This window comes from Rhipicephalus sanguineus, chromosome 4, assembly GCF_013339695.2.
Source record: "Rhipicephalus sanguineus isolate Rsan-2018 chromosome 4, BIME_Rsan_1.4, whole genome shotgun sequence".
NCBI lineage: Eukaryota > Metazoa > Arthropoda > Arachnida > Ixodida > Ixodidae > Rhipicephalus > Rhipicephalus sanguineus.
This window is the reverse complement of record NC_051179.1, coordinates 181,644,382-181,670,178: the sequence shown is the minus strand read 5'-3', so window position 1 is coordinate 181,670,178 and position 25,797 is coordinate 181,644,382. Positions and strand designations below refer to the sequence as shown.

Sequence of the window (25,797 nt, the reverse complement as noted above, 5' to 3'; positions counted from 1 at the left end):
ATTGTCAGCTGCGTGCTGCAAATCGGCACTTCTTTAGATTCAGTTGCAGACCGGCGTCGCTCAAACGCGTGAAAACATGCCGTAGGCATTGAAGATGGGTGGTGGAGGCGGAGCAATAACGACGACGTCGTCGATCTAGCACAAGCACGTGTGCCATTTCAGGTGCGCAGAACGGTATCCCTCATGCGCTCAAAGGTGGCGGGCGCATTACACAGCCCAAACAGCATGACGTTGAATTCGTACAGGCCGTCGGGCGTGACAAAGGCGGTCTTCGGTCGAGCGTCATCAGCCAAAGGTACTTGCCAGTACCCTGAGCGCAAATCGAGAGACGAAAAGAATTCGGCGCTTGTAGGCTGTCAATCGCGTCGTCTATTCGCCGGCAGTGGATACATGTCCTTACGAGTGATCTTGTTGAGCCGTCTGTAGTCCACACAGAACCGCACAGAATCGTCCTTCTTCGCAACAAGAACGACAGAGACGCCCAGGGGCTATTAGAGGGTCGAATAACATCGCGTCGAAGCATGTCGTCGATTTGCTCGGTGATTACACGGCGTTCTGTGGGTGATACGCGATATGGACGTTGCTGCAGTGGCAGGTGGGCGCCAGTGTCGATGCCGTGCGTAACGCCGACGTGGGGCGAGAGAAGTTTGAGCGACATGAGAAGTTGGAGCGAAAAGAAAGAAAATTCTTCCAACAGGTCCAGAAGCTAGGAATGCTGGACCTGCGTAAGGTTGTCATCTATGGAGGACCAAACACGTCAGCGGGTGATGAACCAGACGTCGAAAGAGCACTGAGCGTACTGGAAGTGCGCCGTGCGTGTCATCGGGTCGTCATAACTTGTACGTCTTTGAGGAGTTCCACGCAGCCGCGAGACATTCCCCTCGCACAACGTAACACTGTAAGGGGAGGGGGTTGATTAGAAAAATAGAGGAGCTGCCCTGAGTGACTTGAACGGTCGCGAAAGGCACCAGCAAGCCTTTCCTTGTGCAAACACGGTCATATGGCGAGAGGAGTGCAACGGTGTCGGATAGACTGGCGCAGTAGACTGACACCGCCGTTGACGTGTTGCAGGCACTTTGTGTCGTCTTAGACGAGTACCTTGCTCGCAGCCGATGGACTGTCTTCCGGCGTCGAATTAGAGAATGGTTACAGCTCTATTTCGGCTGGTGCGCAATGAATGACGCGTCGTGGCGGGAGAGAAAATCCCATCCGAGGATGACGTCGTGAAACATGCAGGAATTATGATCAATTCGACGGCATCCATAGCGTCCCCAATCATGACGCGGGCTGTGCACACCGCTGTAGGGTGAATCGTGGGCCGGGCTGTACGGAGGGAGAGCCTGGAAAGTGGCGTCGTCACTTTTCGCAGTATTCGGCTACGCTTTGCGTCCATAACGGATACGGCGGCTCCAGTGTCGATAAGGGCAGATGCACGAACACCGTCCACAAAGACGTCTATCACGTTCGATGGGCTTCGCTGAGGGCTTTCGCAGTTCGATAGCGTCGCAGCCCTTGCCTCGTGGACTGCGAAGATTAGTTTTCCTAGTCGCGTGGGACCAGACGTGGCCGCATCGGGGCAGTGAGCGGCGTCGTGGTGACGGTGGACGGCGGGCAGAGGCGCTGGGCGAGACGGCGGTGACATAGGCGGCGGTGAATCGTAATACGGGCGGCTTGACTGGCTTGGCATGGTTGAGGCGACTGGTGGCGACAGCACGCGATTGCAATAGCGGGCGACGTAACCGGCGGCGCAACCGCAAGCAAAGCAGATGAGGCGGTGGTCGGAAGTGCGCCATCGGTTCGCCGGCGTAGGCCCCATCCATGGCCCAAGTCGCGGTGGATGGGGCGGCGGCTGATAGGACGGCATGGTGGGCAGGAATCGTGGCCTAGGAATGGCGTCGGCGGACGCAGCCGGCACACTCACCTCGAAGGCCTGTGGTCTGGCGACGACTTCAGCGTAAGTATGTGGGGCAGAGACAGGGATCGCTGGGGGTGGCCTGGCTACAACTTGCGCGTAACTGAGTGGCGCAAGCGCCGGAGGTGGCTGGTGGTATTCCGGCATGACCTCCGCGATTTCCTGTTGAATAGCGCGGGGTAAGGGAGGCAGCAGTGTGGTCGACGGCTGTTCAACATGCTGCGACTGAGTGAAGGCTAGTAGAGAAAACTGGCGGACAATTTCCTCGCGCACAAATGACTTGATCTCGGCGAGCAAGGCCGAGTGATCAGAAATGGCCGACAAGCCAGCGAGATCGGCGTCGCGTGATGGAGGTCGACGGGTCAGCAACCGCAGCCGGCGCAGCTCCTCGTAGCTTTGGCAGAGCGTGATCACCTCCGACACGGTACGAGGCTTCTTGGCGAGCAGCATGGTGAAGGCATCATCGTCGATGCCTTTCATAACGTGGCGGACCTTGTCAGACTCGGACATGGTTACGTCGGCCTTCTTGCACAAGTCGAGGACGTCTTCGATGTAGCTCGTAACGACTCGCCGGCTGCTGAGCTCGTTCACGTCGGCCAAACACGTTGATGATGGCGGTCTTGAAATCAGACCACGTGAGGAAATCGGTTTGCGTGGTTTGTTGTACCACAGGCTTGTCACTCCCGCAAGGTAGAAAACCAGGTTGCTCAGTTTTCCTACCTCGTCCCATTTGTTGGGTACGCTCACGCGCTCGTATATCGCGAGCCCGTTTTCCACGTCAGTGCCATCCGCGCCCGGTGAATATAGGAGGGTCGCTGATGCGGGGGGCACCGGGCACGGTGTCGGTACAGGGGGAAGCGTTTGCTGGGCGGCGACTTGAGGCATGGTAGAGGGCACGGTACGGGATCGAAGCGCCAGGGGCATCGAACGGGGACCGAAGCTTGTTGGACGGCGCAGCACTCTCCACCAAATTATAAAGGCGTTTATTGACAGCACTAGTTGACGAAGCACAACGGCGACACTCAAGACAGAGCGCGGACTCTGAGCGCGAGGAGCGTGCTGTCAGAAAAGAGCCGAAGGGCTGGCTTGAAAGCGCTCGAGAGGGCGACCCATTACAGACTTCTAACACATCGCAACAAAAGTAATAGGTTAGCTGGTGCAGCCTTTGTTTCTAAACATCCAGGGCAAGTACCGCCCGCAATAAATAGGAGAAAAGATAATTTCATTATTTGCTATTATACCTAATATACAACGGTGTGACAAGTTCATAACTCGATAACACCGTACGGCGACAGAGAGCGAGCCTGCTATATTTAACCAGGCACAAGAGACGCACAAAAGGACCTTTTGGTTCTGCTAAGGGCTGCCGGCTTTACCGATAAAGGTGGAGGTTAACAGAGTAGGGGAGACATAAATCGCATCGAGATAATCAAGGCAGCACTGAGAAATCACAGCACTGAGAATAAATTCCGAACTCCTCCCCGTAAAACACGTCTTTGACTCTCATGCCCTCAGAAATTTGCAAATAATGGAAAAGCGTGCCCAGCCTCCCGTTACATACAGATAGTACTGTGGAAGAAACCGTGAACCAGTACGTTGTCGCTGCAAAGATTCTCTCATTCAGAAACTTCAGTGACACAATAAAACAGATAACACATGCCGTAACTTTCAACAATGCAGTATTAAAATTGGGTGCGTTAGCGTTCATTGCCATTGCGCACGCGTTATACGCTATATACGCAATAAACGCTATCTTTGCGTATCCCATTGTAAAACTGGCTACTGCGCATGCGTCGTACGCCATCCTCTTGCGTACTCACGTTTTGTGGCGGAAATAGCATAAGCACCCCACGAACGCTATCTTTGCGTACCCTATTCTAAAACTGCTTCTTACGTGGCACACGTAGCTTAATCTAATGTATATTTTGAAACTACCTCATCAAGTTGCCAAGAAAAAAAAAAACATATTGTACCGAAATTAGGCTAACAAATATAAATACGGTTTCTGCTTATGTTCGTTCGAGTATGAACGGAAACCATGACCTGCATTTACGTTTCGACAGCTTTATCATGTATGCTGAATAAATTCCGCAGTCACGTACTGCTGAAACATCTCGCACATGAAGCCCGTGATGCAATGAAACACGCTTTTTCGTTTGTCATAGTTCTCAATTACTGAGTGCAAATGCAATAAAAATTACCTTACCTTCACATATGACAGAGGCCCGTGGTTTACAGTATCCGCAAATCCACAGAAAGCTAATCGCACATCAAAGTAACCACGCCCGTCCCTCGAGCATAGAAGAAAGGAAGTTGCGAGAGCGTTCCGCGCGCAAGCTGATGAGTGAATTTTTCCGCAGAGAATCTTACGGGACTCTAACCGTCAGTCAGCGTAACAGTCGCTCCACAGAGATATACTTGCATTCGGGTCAACAAGTTTAACACGCAGCGAAGTATAGTTTCTTCAGAGCTGCAGCTATAGCCTCCATGAATCACGACACAAGCACGAAATATAGCAAGAGTGCATGACCGGTGAGCTCGACCGCCCATGCGAAATCGGCGAGCTCAACTGATATTGCAGAAGCAACAGCCGCGCGGATGGATACAGTCAGAGCTAAGGCCTTCGTGAGGAAGTTAGACGGTTGTCGCTGCGAGTAAATTACAGTAAATTACGTAAAGTTTACTGGTTAACGAACTTTGATGTCTTCATTATTGCTGATGCAATGTAGACACCATACTCCTTTATCCTTTTGCGCTTTACTTTATTTATCGCAGTGAGAGATGGCGGGCGCGGGCTCGAGTTCAACTTTCAATTCGCGGTGGTTAATGCATGCGCAGGCATGCATGGGCCAAGTGGCGCGCGATCCGCTACTGGCCGAGAAAACGTCCTATAAAGTGCATCTTCTTGACTTCACAAACAAGACGTTTTTCAAACGTCGAAATTGGTTTAGAATCGAACAAAAGTCTTGAAATATACGTTCCAGACCAAAATGGTCTTAAAAATGCGTTTACTAGACGTTATCAAAAATGGATATAATACGGATTTTCTGTGACGTTTTTAAAACGTCGAAATTGGTTTAGAATCTAACAAACTTCTTGAAATAAACGTTCCAGACCAAAATGGTCATAAGAAATATGTGTTCTAGACGTTATCAAAACCGGATATAATACGGATTTTCTGTGACGTTTTTAAAATGTCGACATTGCTTTAGAATCCGTTTTATCCCATTTATTCCTGAAAAAAACGGTTTCTGTACCATGCGTCCTACCTGGGAGGTGCTAATCGCGGAGGCCACAGTAATGACGAATTACTTTACTTTACCGGTCCCAGAGGGCAACACCACCCCACCGACCGGGAGAGTGGTAGATATAAAAGGCGCGTTTGTAAAGCCTCTATAGTCTTTGACAATGGCGCAGTAGATAGCGTGCCCGGCATCTGTTCTTGCGGACCGAGCGGTTGGGTTCGATGCCCGTTGACGGAACTTTTTTTTTGCCATCTGATCATGTAAATTTTTTCGACGTCATTTCCGTGACGGTAATACGTCACTGAAGTATTGGTGTACCCCGGCATAAAACACTTTCGTGTTAAAAAAACGTCATTTGGAAACCAATGCTAGTAAGGGTCATTCGTCCATTCGTTTGTTTTTTCCACTAATCATTCACGTTAAGCGGATCCTAACAATGACAAGTGCGATCGAGAAGCTGTGTCGTAGCGCGCAATTCTTCGCAGCGGAAAGTAGATTCTATGATTGTGCATTTCAGACTGAATAATAGTTGCCGACATACGAAGTGATAGAGTCTCAGCAGAATATTCAGCATATCGAGAACCCCATTTTTATGCAACGCAAAAATAGCCAAGAAAAAGAACGTTGATGAGCAGCCAGAGGAATATTTAAAGTGCAGCATTCGGCAGTGCTTTGACACGAGCGATAAGAAAGGCGCCTTGCCTTGCAAAGAACACCGTTATTTTTCGAAACAAAGTTCATTCGGCCGATGTTGTACAGCCACTGCTTCTTGCGCACGCCATTACGCTTACTTTGCGGAATCAAAAGTGCGTAACCATTTGTATGATGCTTTTTGCAGTTATAGGCGCAACAGCACGGCATAGCGCCAGCACAAAGTGCAAAAAGAAAGAGCGACCAACGTTCGCTACGCGGAGCGGCGGCGAAAAATGGCGCGAGCGAATAAGAAAAATACCAGCAAAACGCAATATCCACGTCTCTCTAAGGGCAATGCGAAGCAGACCAGTCGTCGCGAAGAAAAAGCGGTGAACGGGAGGACGCGAAAGGGGCGACACAACTGAACAAACAACGTCGGCTTTATGCTGGCCCAACGTGTATGGCCAGCCTGGCCGGCCATGGCCCGAGCTTGGCCGACAGAGTTGGGCCGAGGTTGGGATTGGTTAATGGCCTTACACCGGCCGACCTTTGGCTGCTAACATAGGCCCAAGGCCGTCGGCCGGCCTTATGGACATCGGGCGGTGTACAGCTGGATCATATAATCTCGTGCAAATAATGTAGTGCAAAAAATGACAGCCGACGCTCAGCGCTCATACTAGAAATTTTCGCTGACCGAGAAATAAAGCGCGCGGTCTAGGAAAAAAAATTATAAAGCAATGTGGGCTTCTCGCTGGCTCATAGTACATGGCCAACGTGGTAGGTAGCAAAGCATGACCCTACGGAAGTTCGCCTTTGGTCACCCGAGCGTTGGGTGCCGACTTTTTCCCTATCATTTGCCGACCGTTGGCTGAACGTCTTCGGCCAACTAATAGCCAGCGTAATTGGTTGCCAATCAGGGCCCCACTTTGGGCCGCCATTGGTCGGCCAACAATACCAGTTGCCGAGCGCTGCCCGTTTGTTTGCCAACCAATGGCCATCGGCCAATTTCACTTGGGGAGGAGGGAGAGAGAAGGACGCGCGCGCGGCTGCGAGTAAAATGAATAGCGGTACTTTGCCAGAATCAAGCCGTTTTGGCACAACATGGACAAGTGCGGCCATCTAGCGTCAAGAGATACAGGTGTGACTAGTATAGTCGTCATTGGTTCCCTCTGTGATAAATTTCTGCACGACTATACCCGTAAACAGCAGGGCAAGTGTTAAACCACGGCAATAATGGTACCATGATGTGCGCAAAACCCTCCATTGTTTATACTTCTCCCCCCCCCCCCAAGTTTTGTGCTCAGTTGAGTATGCGAACGAACGCATTCAGTTGATTTCTTCGGGGGGATGGAATACTGCTGGCAACCCGACTTCTTTCTGTATTTAGGGAAATGGGCTGTGGCTACGCTGGAATGCACTCCGTTGGCTTTACAGCCCACAGAAGGCTGAGATGCGCTCACAGTATTTGCCTAAGAACGCCGGCCGCCTTTAGACAGTTGTTCGCCTGCTTTTCGTTCTAGATCTAGCGCACGACAAGGGAACGAGAACTGCATCGGCGGCTGTTATAACCAGCAGAGATAACCTTGTTTACTGCAACTTAACTCCACCTTTTGCCTTCGTAATTTCTAGAAAAATTATTGGACATTTCATTTGACACAAAGTGTATCTCGCTCTCAATAACTTGCACCACGGGAATCTGCTTTTATTGAGATCACAATGAACACGCAAAAATCGCTCCAAATTTAAAGAACAAGTGCTTTTTGATAACTGAGGTTGAAGGGGGCCTTCTACGACCCTTGTTGGCTTTCATCCACAAAAGTGTCTGCAACTTCATAACATGAGTCATGAAGGGTCATTCTTTTCGACATCCTTGCCATGACCAGATGGCCGACTTCCTATGTATCGCACACTAAAGGTGCAGTATTAGGCACATTATTTTGCTGTATCAGTAATACAGTAGTGAGAAGGAGCGTTCCTTGATAAATACTATGTGAATAAATTATGTCACTCTTAATAACTGTTTTATTTTTCGTCAGTATGGACAAGACAGGATGTGGGACCTCTTCTATGAGAAATCTGGCGTGCAGTTGGCTTATCAAGTGAGTTCAAGTACTGTTCTCGATCCTGCCTGATAATAAATGCAAAATTTATACGAAAACACTTGATTGCTATTTCAATCATTGCATTTGTAGCAGTTCACTGGTTTCGAGCTAATACAAGACATAATTCGCTCTTTCCTTCTGCTCACATTGCACTTTGAGTGCGCAGAACATTTGTTTTTTAATTTACAACGCACGTCCTGTAAGCTCTTGAGGCATAGTTACAAATGTTTACAAAAGAATGTTCTCTGTTTCTTCAGTCAGTGCAGTATACAATGCTACTTCTCGATTATTTATATTTTCTCCAATGAATTGTAATGATGCTTTATTAGGCAATGCTCAGAAGGCTAACATGGTTTTACCAGTCAACGCCAACGAAATGTTGTTCCCTCGTATGTTAAAAAAAACCCACAGCAATTGTCCTTAAAGAATCGAAGCAAAAACTATGGAGTGCAGAATGGAAGATAACACAAAAACGTAACAACAAACTAATAGGCAATTTATTGGTTTGTAGCACGGGCCCCTGGTAAATTAAGCGTTGCAGTGTACTGTAGGGCGGGTCAACTTCTACACAACGTTCGCCATTACTAAGTCTGCAATGCAGAGGAGGAAGCGTCGTGTGGACATCTTGAACGGATTAACTATACTTCCGATGTCTCTGAATCACTTAACTGTTATGTCTATCCTGAATGTAAGAACGATGACACAGACAAGAACAAGACCACACAGCGCTGTGTGTGTTATTCCTTGTTTGTTGCGCTCTTACATTCGTTATGCATTACCAACATGCCCAAGTTGCCACACTTCATAGCTATCCTGCTCTATATCATGGGCATGAGTCTATAAAAAAGTCACGGACCACTGTAAGAGCGACGCCTACATGATGAGAAAAGCGGCGGTAATTTAAATGTCCAAGCAGTTTACGCATAAAGCATGAACGATGCGTATTGAAATTGATGACAAGGAATGCGAAGTCTCAGTGAATGGCGGTAGAAGTCGGTAGCGCGATATTGCTGAACATGTGGTGTAGATTTCACCAATGTAGGCAATCGCTCGTGAAAGTAATCGAGGCAGAGTAAAGGAAAAGCGGAAGTCAGCCCAGGAAATACGGCTACTATTATCATTCAGCGGAGTAAGAAAGTCTTTTATATTGCCACATGCATTTCTGCTCCCTAACGATAGGTATCCAGCAATTCGCGCATGTAACCTTTCCTCAAATCACCAAAACGATTCGTGAAGCTATTCACACCGGCATCTAGCACCACTCTGAGACCATCTGCCACTGGTGATGAAGCGAGCCCAGGTGACCGATGATGACACATATGGTGCAACATACCTGTGAACACACCAAATTCGCGTATGTTCACTGACTGAAGTGCTGGGCCCGAGGACCGTATTCCTTTTATCGTTATGTAGTGCAGCAATCTAGTGACCCACCTGTGTTTTCCTTTTAATGCAAAGACGTGCGCTCAACATTATGTTAGCCTGTAAAAGCAATATCTCAAAAGGAAATGTTAGCTTGTAAGCGAAATCTCTTGTTTTCATAACGGGACCCATAACGAAAATGTCAAAAATAGTGACATCTATAAAATGGTGCAGCGTGGCTCGAGTGGCGCTATGATATGCATGAATTCACAAAATTGTTGACGAATATTATTTGCTTCCTTTTTAGGTGTGGAGACTGTTATACAACCATGTTACCGTCAACAAGGACATGCAACTCAGGCTCGGCTACATCAAGTTTTTCAGCGAAGAGATGATATTCTTCGTAACGGCGGCTAACGTAAGTGAAATGTGTGAAATCTGCATGGTCCTAAATGGGTTGTGCTTTGCAGTACATAAACTCGAGTAAGCAGATATAGATTGATGGTGTTCATGTATGTACTATCCTAACTTGGTCACGAAACGTTACACCTGTGAAAATATATCCATGTGCGTAAATATCCCACCAAATAAGCACTTAGCCACACGCTTCCCCCTCAATCCTCTATACAAAGAGCCAGCCTCTCCCGTTAACTGGCCCAAAGTATTACGCCCACCCAAGAGGCCTCAATGTAGTGCCGTGTTAGGAAGCGAAAAACCTCTTTTCAACAACTTAGTATGCCACTCGCAGTTCTTTAGCATGAGGTACGAGTGGCCACACTTCCCGCCTATCGCAATCGCAGAACCTTCTCTTTACTCTCAATAGGTATTGGGACAAATCGCACAATGCAGGTGATTTCGTGGAGTACTTCGAAAAACGAGAAGATATTTCCTGCGCAAAGACGAGAAGTTATTCTTGATGAAATTATCCGTTTGCAGCCCGAAATATTATGCCTGTGCATGCCGAAACGTCTTTGGGAAGTCTGTCTTGCCCGCCAAGTAATCGGCAAGGCTTCTTATTTCCGGTTCTGCGTGATGCGAGCGAAACTGTATCATTGCAAGACATCGTGCGGCATTGGGGTCCTTAAGAGCGTGAGACAAGCACTCGGTATCAGGCTGGTTCGCTTCGGGCTTCTGAGCCACACTTGCGTTGAATTTTTCAAGTCAGGCTCCATCATGCCGGGCTCGGGTTCTAATGTTGGTGCGCTTATTACGTGGCTCCTGCTCATCCCTTCAAGCGGGCATTTGAGCATGGATTGTTGGGCTGGTGAAATGTTTCACTCCGTAAAATTTACTGATGAGAAGTGGTGTACAACCGAGCGTTCGGGTGCGCCGGGCACTTTCCAAACGCAAGCTTGATTTGTGAACATTGCGACGAGGCAAGTGTTGTTTTCGAAACAAATCATTTTCTAAGTGCTAACACTTTGATGTTCACGAAAAAAGAAAAATGTAGATCCCTTTATATCCTCGTGGGTCTTCAAGGCTGCATTTATGTTGTCCTCCATGAGTACTTACTCGTAGAATTGATAGTTGAAATCTATCAGTTAGCAGCCTAGCTATTTAGGCTAGTTGGTATAGATTTGCCTTCAAACAACGCATATATGCGAGGAATAATTGGCTACACGAGCGATGGCTATCAACTGAATATTTTTTATTTAGCTCAGTAGCATATACATATAGAGAAAGCAAGGAAACCACGTGATGTTAAATATGATGTTCAATATGCCGGTCTTGTTGCTTCGGATACCTCGTATTAGGTGGCAGCTTTAAACAAAAGCGCATTGCCACATACCTATACTCCAACTACCGTGCAGCACTGCCGAAGCAACGAGCAGCACACAGGCAGTATCCTTGCGTATCATATAATATAGCTCCAGGCGTAACTGCTTCAATAATAACGAGGTCCAAGTGTTTTAGCTGCGCTTGCATGATTCGTTACAACGATACGTGGTGCGTTACGCTCTCCGCGCATGCACTTCGCATACTCTGAACAACTGTAGCGATTACCGGCCGGTAACCGTAATAGCCATTCTAAAAAGACAGGGCGTGCAAACAAGGACACAAGAAAGAAGTCAGGACACCACAAACGCCGACTAACAACTGAAGAGACGCACAACGGCTGAAAAGGAAAGAAGGCACGAAAACTTATCTGCGCATGCCCATGCAACAGGCGAACCTATCAATCCGGCACGTGTGGCGGTCTACGTTGAAGATAACTGTTAAGGCATTTGATTTCATCTTTATGCAAGTTAATCGACGGTTGGCTCACGCATGCGCTACCACTATTCTCGATATGCCATGCTTCAATCATCAGGCGCGTTTCTTCATTTCTATGACGATACAACACTGCGCATTCATCGAATTTTGGCGTGCACTTGCAATCTGGATAATGTAAAGATAGGTTAGAAGGTGAGCCTCCTGTTAGCGATCTCTTATGTTCCAACAATCTCTGATTAATGCATCGGCCCGTTTGTCCTACGTAGAAGCGACCGCAGATGAAAGGGACCGTCGATTAACTTGCATAAAGATGAAATCAAATGCCTTAACAGTTATCTTCAACGTAGACCGCCACGCGTGCCGGATTGATAGGTTCGCCTGTTGCATGGGCATGCGCAGATAAGTTTTCGTGCCTTCTCTCCTTTTCAGCCGTTGTGCGTCTCTTCAGTTGTTAGTCGGCGTTTGTGGTGTCCTGACTTCTTACTTGTGTACTTGTTTGCACGCCCTGTCTTTTTAGAATGAATACTTACCAACTAGCTCAGCTCTCTGTTTTTCTAAGCGTAATAGCCACCCTCACCACGATGACGTACAGCAACATGGTAGCCCTCTTACATCCCCGACCGTCCGCTTCCATCCAAATTCGTGCTCTTTACTGGCTCTCTACGCGGACAGCAAGAAGTGAGTGGTATAATCTGTCACAGATGATTCTCATCTAACGCTGATGGAAAAGAATCTTGTATCTTTTGTCACTGTTATTTAGATCAGCTTGTTTTGATGCGAGGCGGTGCCAAGCCGTAAAACAGTTCGATGTCAACTGAAACAGCGACTGAGCAGATGACACCACAACAATAGCGCCGGCGATGCGTTGACCATGCGAAACGCCCTGAATGCCTTTACTACGCCAATAATTGCTGTTCCGCTCAAGAGCGGGACGTCACGGCCCCTGAAAGTACGTCGACTGAATCTACGGAGCGCTATAGGTCAAAGACGCATTATCCGAACGAAGCAAAAGTTAGTATCACTAAATGTGTTTATTTCGGTCCAAAACTCAGTAAAAACGCCAGTATGAACACTGTTGTAAAAAGGACCGCGTTCCCCACAAACGCCAACGGGTGCTTCCTGTACAACTGGGTTTCCGAACATCCAAGAAGCGGTGAAGTGGCGTCCCCAAAGAGGTTCTTGTGCGCTATATTATCTGCGGAGAGGAAGTAAACACAGAGCAGGCGAGTCGACGCCAAAGAGACGCCGAGCAGACGACGCGACGTGGATGACCACGTCTTTGTCATCTCCTTCTGATTTCTCAATATTTTGCTGCTTTTATAGTTACACCTCGCCTGCGATGTACTTTCACTGAAAAATGTATGCGATTTTTCCTTACGACTTCACTAATGAAGCTTTGCACACTTTTGTCTAATTTCCAGGGTCTCTGCTACACCGCGAACCCGCTGTATTCTAGCAAAAAAGAACAAGAGCTTGCTCCAAAAAGGTAAGCTTATTCTGTAGGCACATCCCGAGAAATTCATGCCCTCTGCTAGAGCGACAGAATAATAGAGAAACCGTATAGCTCGCATAAGCTGGCTGTAATTTTGTCACAGTTGCGTGAGAGGCGCACATTTCATCTCGGGGTGGATGTTGTCCGCTGACTACCCTTCAGTACTCGCTATGGGTGGGTAAGCAAAGGGAGCATTTAATAGTATAAACTACGACAATAGAGGTTGGTGACAAACTAGTAGCAAAGGGAGCATTTAATGGTATAAACTACGACAATAGAGGTTGGTGACAAACTAGTAGCTTAGAGTCCTATTTCATACTAGGCCTCGCTACCTGCATGAAAGCTGCATGCAATATTCAAAATCATCACCCATATATATATATATATATATATATATATATATATATATATAGGGCTACCATATATATATATGGTAGCCCTATATATATATATATATCAGGGCTGGGCAAAGATACTTTGAAATCGTATCGCGATACGATACAAGATACTGCAGCAATAATTGTATCCGATACGATACTTGCCAATTGTATCTTAAGATACTTCGATACATTCTGAAATTTATTATTATAGATCCATATAATGTAGCAGCAAACGCCTATACACAAAAATGTCTGCTTGGAAATTTCTTAACTGTGACCTATTTTGTTTGACTTGAATGAAATGTCTCTTAGTATCTCAAAAGTTTTGCCCTTCTTGCTCAAAGTACATTAGTTTCCTTCCAAAACAACTTATTGGGGTTTGTTTTAGCTTCTTCACAGGACAACTCTTTATACACTTCGCTGACAGCGGGTCTAGCTTGTCATTTTTTCAATTGATGGGAGTCGCTGCTTAGCTTGTCGACCAGCTAGCGGGTTGCCGTATAATCACAATAACGTCAATAGGAAGCCTTCGCACGACGGCGCAAATACCGGTGTAGAATTTGCCTTGTCCGTAAAAGAAGGTTTGCACAATACCGTATATTCGAACAGGCGTACAGCAGCAACAACGCTGGTAGCGGCTTGCTTTTTTTTTTTTTTTTGGACGGGGGGGAGGAGGTGGGAACGCATGGTGTATACGGGTTTTGAGACCGTTCGCTAGCGGCCCGGCCGCAACGCATGACCGTCTCCGTCGCATTTGTTTTTATTTTCTAAATAAGTAGGTTCGTGAGCTACAAAGACATGAATGGTCTCAAGCATTTCTTTCGTGAGGAACATGTGGTCACCATGTGCTGAAACATAACCGTGGAACAAAAACTCTATGTTTCAATCCGCGTAGATTTTACTCGTTGTGTACATCGCTATCGATGTTTCTCGAATCCTGTCTCCAAATCCCCTTCAGAAATGACCTATATATGAGAAATGGGAAAGACTTCCTTTCAAATGGCAACGTCATTTTGTTCAAGCTCTCTCTGACCCCACCATCTTCACTGTCCCGGCCTTTGGAGCTAAATTTCACGACTACGGCCCGCCGGCTATAAGCTGAGTTTGAGACCCCTTGTGTATATGTAGATGACGTAAAACTGCAATGAATTTCCATGTCCTGCTTAGCTGCTGGCGTAAGGGATTCTTTGTTGATATACTGACTAACGTACAATCTTTTAGCAATTTTTCTTCAACGAGAGAACATGTGCAACACAGAAATGTCTCAGACGTATTGTACAGCTGCACAAAGCGTCGCAGGACACCGCCGCTATTCGCGCTATTGCCGCTTATAGCTCCCATTACGTGGCGATTAGTAATGCGAAAAATATTTAAGAAGGCCTAAAACAGGAAAACAAATATAAGTAAAATAGAGGTTGTTTTGTATCAAACATTCACATTGAATGAGTACAGAAACACAATACACACGGCGTGCAATAGCTATGAGCATCAAGTATCGTAGGTTTACCTGTTGAGACAATAGAAAATTCAATGCCTATGGAAAATTGCCTGAAACGGCTCGTTGGGACGCTCATGAGTAAAACGGAGCATTCGGAATAACAGCGTTTCTCAAATCCCCTTCCTAACATCTTTACGATGGCATCTAATGATTTCCATTATTATAATGCAAACTCAATTTCGCTATTTTCTTAAGCGGTAAGCAGAATATTTTGTGTTGTGTACTCAAGGCACGCCCACATAATAATATATTTGTTTTCAAAGTCGCCTTGGCAACGTATAAATGTGTAAACAGTAGTAGAAATAAAGTAGACAGAAGAATTAAACAGAAATCTTATTTTGGGAGCGCGTCTCGTATAACTGCGGTGACCAGACCGGAAAAACAGTGCAGAGACCTAGGTAATGTATGTGATGCAAAATGACAGCTAAGAAAGCACTTGTGCTAATGATCAAATTATGACTTCATAAATTCTTTGAATAAATGTAGATGGAAGTGAAAAATACGGTACGCCAAGATATTTTCTGTTAGGTAAACGCTCGCTCTATTAGGTCTGGCATCAGTACCAGTGGTGCTAAAGTTGTTAGAATCTTATTTGCATATAAGTTAGCTAATTCCATGCAAGTCAAACTTACATCCACGAGATCCTTCAAATCGCTGACATGTAAAATCCACGCGACGCAAAGCAACCCCATTCTTGCACGCATCACATTTTGTTACGGAGCAAGACGCAAGCGAATCTTCAATAACGACACTGTAGCATCATCAAAATTTGCGCGATAGACGCCGCACGATGTGGAGTACGCGGCACACGACAGTGGCTAAGAGCAAGTGTCGCGGCATTGGCGCAACTAAAAGGAAAAGAAATCGAGAAAACAAAGGGTACGTGGGCAGGGAGTAGACGTCCGCGTGCTTGTCTTCCTGATCTTCTACCCTCACTGGATGACTCTGGCGTAAAAATAAAACGATACTGCCCTTAGACTTATTCAGATGGCTTAGTGGCACCATTACCAGCTTGAGAAGCGAAGCTTGGCCAACGATTACTGTTTCGCACGGTTGTGTTGCAATAGAAGTATCTTGTATCTTAAGATACACGATACATTATCGAATGTATCGGAAATACAGATACAGATACTCGTATTTCGAGACGTATCGCGATACAGATACAAGATACCCATACAGTATCTAAGATAGTATCTAAGATACATGTATCTTCGATACTGCCCAGCACTGATATATATATATATATATATTATATTGAAACTTTACACAGCGTAGATCATTGCGCTCTCCTCAATGCCCGGGCTTCCTATCTCTACGAAGCCGGCCACTGATTTAAGCTTGGAGTGGCCGCCGAAAATAGAGCTAATGGTTCTGAATTCGTTCAAGTGAAATCAGGCTTAGATGGCTGAGGCTGATAAATAAAGCGCACTATCCCAAATGAAGGGATACAGCAACGTGGTCGCGTATTTAGCGACAACCAACCTGCCTACGCTGACGCCGTTTTGTTGATATTCCGGTCCAGAAAATGCCGATTCTGAAAGATAGGTCAGCTGTATAACTTTTACTAGAAGGCTGCCTATTAGAACAAGCACTAATAAGCGCTGGCCTCGGGTTAAGATGCACCACATCGGTCTACAAATAACCGCACTCGTTGCATTAGCGGAGGCTGTGACACAGTCACGGAGAAAGATATAAAAGTACTGAAAGACGGAAAGCTGTGCTGTTGCAAGATCAGACCTCGTTCATTTTTGTATAGGAGTGTGTCTATAGGGGACGTTCACTGAGCTGGTGGCGCTGTGGTGCGGGAGTGAACGAAAGCTACTGGCGTGCTCCGCGCAGCAGTCTACTCATGAGCGGAGCCGTATCAGGTTGTTGGCGGTGCTTCGCAATGTCGCGTATAAATTACTGTCTCGTATAACTGTGCCAATAACTATAAGAACTACGCACCTGGAACAAAGTTAATCAGTTTTCAGCTGTGACCATGATTCCGAAACAGGCGGGAACGCTGCGTTAGTCTACGCCGCGTAAAGCAAGTGACCCTGCGGGCATGTTTATGAAGTACATGTAGCTAGTTCGCTGTGAAATTACACTCCGCGAAAGTTCACTGATATGTTTACACTGCTGCCCGAACAGAGTGGCAGCCGGCAATGTGATTTCGAGTCTGCAGTCTACATTTCGTTGGCGGAAAGCCATCGACAGATCCAGGGTTTCCTTCGTACGCTGCTGCTGTTTTTCCACAGTGCCGCAGTTCGTCAAGCGGCTAGGTTCGCAGATTACACAGTTCTTTAGCAGGAACGGTTAGGAAGAAGCCCCTCATGCCTGGCAAAATCCGTTGCGGACCACGAGAATTTTAAAATGCATTCCCCTTGTACTGCCGTTGCCCTTAACGTCACTGTGTGTGCAAGCAAAGCCGCGCCACGACGTTCTACTGCGCTACGTGGCAGCTAACAAATCTCGTCCAACGCTACCACGTGACAAAGTTACTCAATGATTCGTGCAGCCCGAGCAATGTCTGCGAACGAAGCTAAATTATAGGACGGATAAATTCGCGGAACTGCCACACATTAAAATGCAACACGTGCAGTTCGGCTACCGTACGTCTTACTTGCGCGCCTCGCAAGAGGTTGTCTAACACGTCAGACACAAATCGCATCGTTGACTCAACAAAAAGCCGGCAAAATGACAAGAAAGAATGCATAAAAACATCGATGGTAACGGCCAATGCTTCGAGGTTTACGCTTGCCGGCCGCACGAATCGCCCTTTCAAAGTACTCCGTCGCACGTCCGTGCTTTCTCACATCGAAGATAAGATTGATTCCGTACAATTTCTCCTTTCTCTTCATCTGAGGCTGTAAAATAATCCTGCGCTGATAACTTCCTGAAAGCCTTGCCGTATTATGAAATTGGTCGCCATCGCGCGAAAGCATTGCATGCAGCGCTGGCTAACAGACGGAGAGACAACGGTTCGTGGCACGCCAGTTGAAAATGTAGTGGCCGCAAGTCGCCACTCGTGGCGCTGGCGGCTCATTCGTGCTAGAGTTACTGTATATGCTGCCTTTAGGTAGCAGAGTTGCGCATCTGTCTTCCAACGCCGCGAGCAACCATGCGTTGTGGAGAAGCTGACGCTCGGGCCAATTTTTGTATTTTTTGACGCCGCCGCCGCAGTGAACTGGATTGACACTTGTCATCGACAGTCAAGTTAATCGCCGGTCTTCGACACGGCAAGCATGTCACTCGGCGGCACGGTAGGCATGTCGCCTGCAAAAAGAGAGTGCAGCTTCGCCGCATAGCTGCGGTTGCTAGCCAGACCTATGCGCAACTCTGCTACCTGAACGTAGCATATACAGTGACTCTAATTCGTGCTGAGGACTGTTGCGCCACCTGTAGGTGCTGCACGTTTCGCATTGACTTATCTGAATTATTGCTTTCGTAATGTTGTACGTATACGTGACACAGTGTGTGGTCAATACTTGTGGGTAGTTGGAGGTGCTAAATGCAGTTTTTTTTTCAAAAATCCAGTGCATAATTTATTGCTGCTTTGCGTAAAGAAATATGTAGGGCAACGTCCCATATCAACGGTGATCCATTGACCCGAGTGAATGGCACGTTTGGGGCATTAATTGGCCATGGACTAATATCAGCATGAGACGTTTAGAATATTTGTTAGAAAAATATCAATGATGGCATTGATATAACAAGATCTGTCAAGGGCCTATATGATTTCATATTTTAGAAACAGAACCTTCAACGAAGAAACATTTCCAGGCTGCTGGACTGCAATAGATGGTGCGAAACATAATTTTTAGCGAAGTGGCTCATAAAGGCGTGCAGGATCATCGCAAAAGCGACCGGTAGTGGTGTTCTCCAATGACAACTGAAAACGATATCCAGCGAAAAACGACAGATGGCCTTCGCATCTCGGGTCCTAGGCATGTAATTGCAAACGGCATTGTTATTAGACGTCCTCTGCGAAGCACATGGATGAAGCGGCGCTACAGTTGAATAGGGCAACCAAGAAGAGACGCTCTTTCGACGTGGGGCAAAGAAGGGCGATGAATTGTCACGTGGTGCCGTGGTGTCACGTGGCGAGTGAACCTACGCTGCCTCTTCCGCTCCCCAAGGACCAGTGCACGCTGTCTGACAAGAAGACACGAAGAAGACATGCTGTCTGGCCAGAAGACATGGCCTCAATCACAGAGTAGCTCCTGGGGTGGACGGTGACGCATCATGAATCGGTGGAGCAGGAAGGAGGCCACATCGTGCGCTGTAACCGCTGGGAGGGCGGTGGTTTCGGCGTATCGCGTTAGATGGTCAACAAAGACGATGGCCCAGAGGTTACCAGCCGACGTCAGAGGAAGTGACGCACACAGATCGATGCCAACGCGCCCAAACGGCTGGTCACGGCAAGGTAGAGGCTGCAGACCTGCCGGCGACAGGTGCGTTAAAGTTTCGCGGCGCTGACAATCGCTGCAGGAGCGAACGTACTTCTGGACGTAGCGGTACATCCCTCGCCAAAAGTACCGTTGGCAAATGCGGCCGTAAGTTTTCGATACCCCAGAGTGCGCTCACTGCGGATCAGAGTCGAACGACTCGTATATGTCAGAACGCAGACTGCGGGGTATTACTAGTAGCCACTGGCGGCCGTCGCCGTTGTAATTGCGTCGGTGGAGGAAGTCGTCGCCAACGGCGAAATGGTGGGCTTGACGACGCCACGCGCGAGTGGATGGTGTTGCCGATGGATCAGTCAGCAAGTCTATCAGTGAGGCAATCCATTGACCCTTGCGCGGTTCGGCAGCGATGTAGTGAATGTCGATGAAAGAAACGACAAGGTGAAACACTGAGCTGTGGGTATTGTCGTCAGACAAGCGAGAGCGCGACAGGACGTCGGCGTCAGCATGCTGGCGTCCATTGCGGTACGGCACGCGGATGTCGTACTCTTGCAGGCGAAGTGCCCAACGGGCGAGACGGCCTCAGGGATCCTTCAACGACGACAACCAGCACAGTGCATGATGGTCGGTGACATCAAATGGGCGACCATATAAATAAGGTGGAAATACGTAAGGGCCCAGATGGTTGGCAGGCATTCTTTCTCCGTGACGGTTTAATTGGTCTCCGCATTAGTAAGCGTACAACTTGCACATGCCACGACATATGCCGGGAACGCTGGTTTGCGCTGCGCAAAGACAGCACCGAGGCCAACACCGCTGCTGTCCGTGTGTACCTCTGTTGGGGCCGTGGGGTCGTAGTGGCGTAGTATGGGAGGAGACGTCAATAAACGACGGAGCTTTGCGAAAGCGTCGTCGCACTCTGACGACCACGAATTGAGGGGCCCGTTGCTGCCAAGGAGCTTGGACAGCGGCGACATGATAGTCGCGAAGTTTCGTAAGAAGCGCCAAAAGTAGGAGCATAGTCCTACGAAACTGTGCGGTTCTTTGACGGACGTAGGTTTGGGGAACTGTGTCACTGCCCGAAGCTTGGCTGTATCGGGGAGAATTCCGTCCTTGGACACGACGAGCCTAGTATTGTCAGCTGCCGTGCTGCAAATCGGCACTTCTTTAGGTTCAGTTGTAGCCCGGCGTCGGTCAAACGCGTTAAAACATGCCGCAGGCGTCGAAGATACGTGGAGAAGTCCGGGGTGCAAACGGTGACGTCATCCAGGTAGCGCAGGCACGTGTGCCATTTCAAGTTGCGCAGAACGGTATCCATCGTGCTCTCAAAGGTCGCGGGTGCATTACAGAGCCCAAACGGCATGACGTTGAATTCGTGTTATAGACGTTGCTGCAGTGGTGGTTGGGTGCCAGTGTCGATGAGATGCGGGACACCGGAAGTGCGGCCGAGAGAAGATTGCGCGACATCGAACGAAGAACTAAATCCTACCAACAGGCGTAAAAGCTGGGAACACTCCAGCGACGTAGGGTGGTCGGCCATCGAAGAATCGAGGTTATCAGCAATCGAGGCCGCAGTCGGGGCGTATGGATGTTATCAGCGTACGCAGCTGGCATATTCACTTCGAAGGCCTGAGGCACGGCTGGTGTAAGTCAGGGAACCACCGGGATCGCTGCGGGCGGCCTGGCTACAACTTGCGCGTATCTCAGCGGTGCAGGCGCCGGAGGGGGCTGGTGGTATTCCGGCAAGACCAGGGTTGCCACTGACTTTCGAGCAACTGTCGCCAAACGACGAGGAAAAAGTCGCCAAAAGTCGCCATTTTTTTACAAATTTCCTCGAAAAAGTCGCCATTCTAGATATTTGCGGCATACATAGTAATAAAAGTTTCCACTCACGTATAGCCCCGTAGAATACAGTACCATCAAAGACCCTTAAATTATATTGACGTTTCTCAATACTAGTCGTATCGCCCGCTTCACCATGGGAGTGCATGGTGCTGCTTTTCCTACTAACCGCAAGATCTGCGTGGTGGCGCAAGGGTGAATGAATGAAACGCTCATGATATCCTTCCGTCCCTGTCCGCTCGTTTCAAAGGTAAAAGTGTGGTAAACCTTGGGCGAAAACCGTGAAAGCGTTGTTTGTACACAGCTTTACGTACCCTTATATGAATTAAAATGATTAAAAGGTTTATTGAACGTAACACGACCGGATTCTTACAGAAACCGATCATTAGTGAGTCTTACACCTTTTCAGTGTGAGCTAATATGATACCAGACGCCACCGACCCTTTCTTATAATCACCTATATATACACGGCACGTTAAAAATACCCAGGTGGTCGAAGTTTCCGGAGCCCGTCACTACGGCGTCTCCGATGATCATATCATGGTTTTGGGACGTTAAAGTCCAGATATTATTCTTACTTATATCTACACGCGTCAATCCAATGCGTTATTAATGAATAGGTAGACAATGTAAAATGTTATTGCAGAATAATTGATGTTTTCGCCGCCCGTTCCAAAGATGTAAAATGTTATATAGCAATTCTTTTCATTGCACACGCTCACCGAGAACAGTGAAAATGATTCAATAAATAATTTTTTATTGTACAAATAGCCGCGCATCCGCCTCTCTTCGCTATTCCAAACAGTCTTTACGAGCTGAATTGGGGGTACTGAAACAGTGAATAAGTCGCCAAGCTATTCAGAACAGTTGGAGCTTTGGCGGAAGACATGGTCGGAACACGCGGCCAATCCGTCGCCTAGCCCCTTCAGAAGCGAAACCTTATAGAAGCTTAAAACACCTAAAACCATGAAGGATGGATGGATGGATGCTATGAGCGTCCCCTTTATAACGGGGCGGTGACATGTCTGCCACCAGGCTCGAAGGATAAAAAAAGAATAAAAAAAGAAAAAACTTCCTTGTTTCATGTTGTCCTAATGCCTTATCTACATTGATTAAAGCTATGTTATTATAACAAAAAATATAAATTCACAGTCCATCTCTCTGCCTCCTAAGGCAGAATAACCTTTTTCCCCCCAATTATTTATTTTTGTACTTTATCTCTACTTTTCTGCCACCAATACTCTAACCGTCTCTTACTTATTTCTATCGCGGGCGTGTTCAGCTTTCCATTGTTGTCCCTAAAACCCAAGGCTTCATGTAGACTCGTGCCCACACGTATACCTGGGTGAATATCGCCACATTCAATCAGTACATGTTCCATCGTTTCCTTAGTTCCCCCGCAGCATGTACATAGTTCTTCTTCGTTACTGAATCTCGCTTTATAACTACGCGTTCTCAGGCAGCCCGACCTTGCTTCAAACAGTAAAGCGCTTCCCCTTGTGGGCACGGCGAGACGACAGCGACCATGTTGCTGACCACGAAGTTCTTCTTCGCTATACAGGTTTCGCTGCTGACAGTGACAGGAATACCGAGCACGGATGACACGTGCGCGCCACCGGCTGACACCATCTACCTTTCCGTGGCCGATCTGCATGTGCGGACGCCGATACTGACCTTCTGTGTGGACGCTCCGACGCATCGACAGTTGCGCATGTCCGTGACATCAGCGACCGAGGCTATAAATCATCCACTGCAGCATTTCTTCGACAGTGGGCACGGCGAGACGACAGCGACCATGTTGCTGACCACGAAGTTCTTCTTCGCTATACAGGTTTCGCTGCTGACAGTGACAGGAATACCGAGCACGGATGACACGTGCGCGCCACCGGCTGACACCATCTACCTTTCCGTGGCAGATCTGCATGTGCGGACGCCGATACTGACCTTCTGTGTGGACGCTCCGACGCATCGACAGTTGCGCATGTCCGTGACATCAGCGACCGAGGCTATAAATCATCCATTGCAGCATTTCTTCGACAGTGGGCACGGCGAGACGACAGCGACCATGTTGCTGACCACGAAGTTCTTCTTCGCTATACAGGTTAGCTACTCTGCTTCCAACATAAAAACTAGTGATGAAGTCATGTTAGTAGTTGTGCCGTGCCCAAGCACCTGTTTAAGTATTGCATATGAGTGCTATTGTGCATGCAAAATGTTACTCTGTGGTGACGTGGAGACAAACCCAGGACCCACGAACGCTGATTTATTGCACAGTATTCTTCAGGGCCAAGCAGATATGAAGGCTGAAATACTGCTGTTAAAATCGATGAACGAACAAATGATGTGCGACATGGACTTGCGATTTCGAGCAATCGAAGCCAAACTACAGGAATTTAACGATAAATCACCGGAAGTTGCAGCTCTTGAATCCACTGCAGCTTCCTTTAAAACTGTGCTGTCATGGCAGAGCTCCAAATTAACTGATCTCGAAGACCGAAGCCGTCGGGCAAACCTTATCATTCATGGTGTTCTCGAAAACACAAATGAAAATGACACGGTTCTTCGAACTGCTGTTGTAACCGATATATTCGAGAAAACATTGGGAGTGAAGTGCAAGTCCATAGCCCGCATTCACCGTCTTGGCCGCCAAGGTAGTCGTAGGCCTGTCATAGCCTACTTTCAAGATTATCAGGAGAAACAAGAAGTCTTAAAGAATTCAAATAAATTGAAGGGCTCCAATATTTATGTGCAAAATGATTATAGCCAGTGCACGCTGCGCAAGCGCCGCCTGCTTTGGGAAAGTGCAAAAGCTGAACGCGACAGCAGGAAACGCGTTACTCTTATTCACGACAAAATCAAAATTGATGGCAAACTTTTTGGCTGGGATGAAGCAAAAAATGCCCGTGTAGCACTTAATCCGCAAGCTACAGGTTCTGATTGACCCTCTCGACAGTCTGTGGCAAAAAATGTGAGATTGCTTAACGTAAACGCGCAAAGCCTGTCTAATAAAGTTGACAAGCTCGAGTACCTTCTACTCACCTACGATCCTCACATTACAATAATCACAGAAACCTGGCTGCACGAAGGTATAGATGATTCAGTACTAATTCCTCCGAGATATCAAATCTTCAGACGTGACCGGCCAACAAGAGGTGGTGGTGTAGCAATAGTTCTCAAAGATGGTATTAGTGCTCGGCCCCTTCAACAGATTCCTGAGCACGAAAGTTTATTCCTTAAAGTAAGCTGCTGGGGCCATTACTTCACCGTGTGTGCCATCTACAGACCACCCTCTTCAACACACGAATATCTGTCTAAGCTATATGACCATATGTGCGCGTTCAAAAATGATCGTCTGATTCTTGCAGGTGATTTTAACTTGCCCAATGTTGACTGGCGCGTTCCACGCTTTGGATCTGATGTAACGACGTTAAACCCTCTCGCTGACATTGCCTTGATGTGTGATCTTGTGCAGATTGTTAATGAGTGCACTAGAGAGGCTGGAAACGCCCGTTCTACACTCGACCTAGTCTTTTTAAGTTCCAATGTATGCAAATACACGGTCTCCATTGAAGATGGCATCTCCGACCATAAAGCAGTATTTTTATCCTTTGGTATCGGTGAAAACAAAGTGCACCGGCAAGAGACCAGACATGTCATTAGGGATTACTCGAAGGCGGATGACCAGGCCATTTTGGATTATCTGTGGTTCCTATGTGATAATCTTTCTGATGATGTGTCGACCGCCTGGAATGAAATAAAAACTGCGATACATTACTGCACTGATAAGTTTGTGCCAAGCAAACAGGTTAGGAAAAACCGAAATAACCCATGGATTACTAGAGACATCATACATTTGCACCGTAAGCTAAAACGAGCTAGAAAAAAGAAAAAAATACCCTGCAGACTTATCTCGTTAAAAGCCCAGCTTGCAACTCGGCTAAGCGAAGCAAAGGCAAGATACTTCAACCACTCGCTTCCTAACTTTTTGAAAACTAACCCGGATAGATTCTGGCGGTACTTGAGCGATGCGCACAAAACACCGACCGAGATATCAGTAAACGGCTGTATTGATAACGATCCAGCTAAAATTGCAAACCAATTCAATCAGTATTTTCACTCTGTATTCACTCAGGGAGATCATGCTGACACAAACACTAGTTCTCTTTCTACTATATCTGCCGATTTCATAACTGTCGAAGGTGTCCTTTCGCTGTTACTGAATGTTAAGACTAAATCTTCCGGTGGCCCAGACGGCATACCTAACGCATTTCTGCAACGTTACGCCGAACCTATCGCGCACGTCCTCACCCATCTTTTTCGTCTTTCGTTTCATAATTCCATTCTTCCCGATGATTGGCGTACGGCACGTGTTATTCCCGTATTTAAAAAAGGTGATCGCCTAAATGTTGAAAACTACCGGCCAATATCATTAACTTCCGGTCCTTGTAAACTTCTTGAGCACATCATCACGCATTACATAATGTCATTTCTTGAAGAAAACAATATTTTGACTCCTTTCCAGCATGGTTTTAGAAAAGGCCTCTCAACTACCACTCAACTTGTCACCACAATTCACGACTTCGCAATAGCACTTGATAAAGGCGACCAAATAGACGCCATCTTCTTAGATTTTAGAAAAGCTTTCGACTGTGTCTGCCATGGTAAACTACTCACGAAACTTTCGAACATTGGTCTACCCGTTAATGTAATTAATTGGATCCGCTCCTAC

The 25,797-nt window shown here is 47.2% G+C and overlaps 1 long non-coding RNA gene across 1 annotated transcript; it reads left to right on the top strand.

Annotated features, from left to right (window-relative positions):
- Window positions 1-7,825: 7,825 nt before the first annotated feature.
- On the top strand, window positions 7,826-12,955 carry LOC119390947 (uncharacterized). The gene is made up of 3 exons (XR_007415912.1): window positions 7,826-7,889; window positions 9,562-9,672; window positions 12,890-12,955. It is a non-coding gene; the product is annotated as an uncharacterized LOC119390947 (long non-coding RNA).
- The last annotated feature ends 12,842 nt before the right edge of the window (window positions 12,956-25,797 follow it).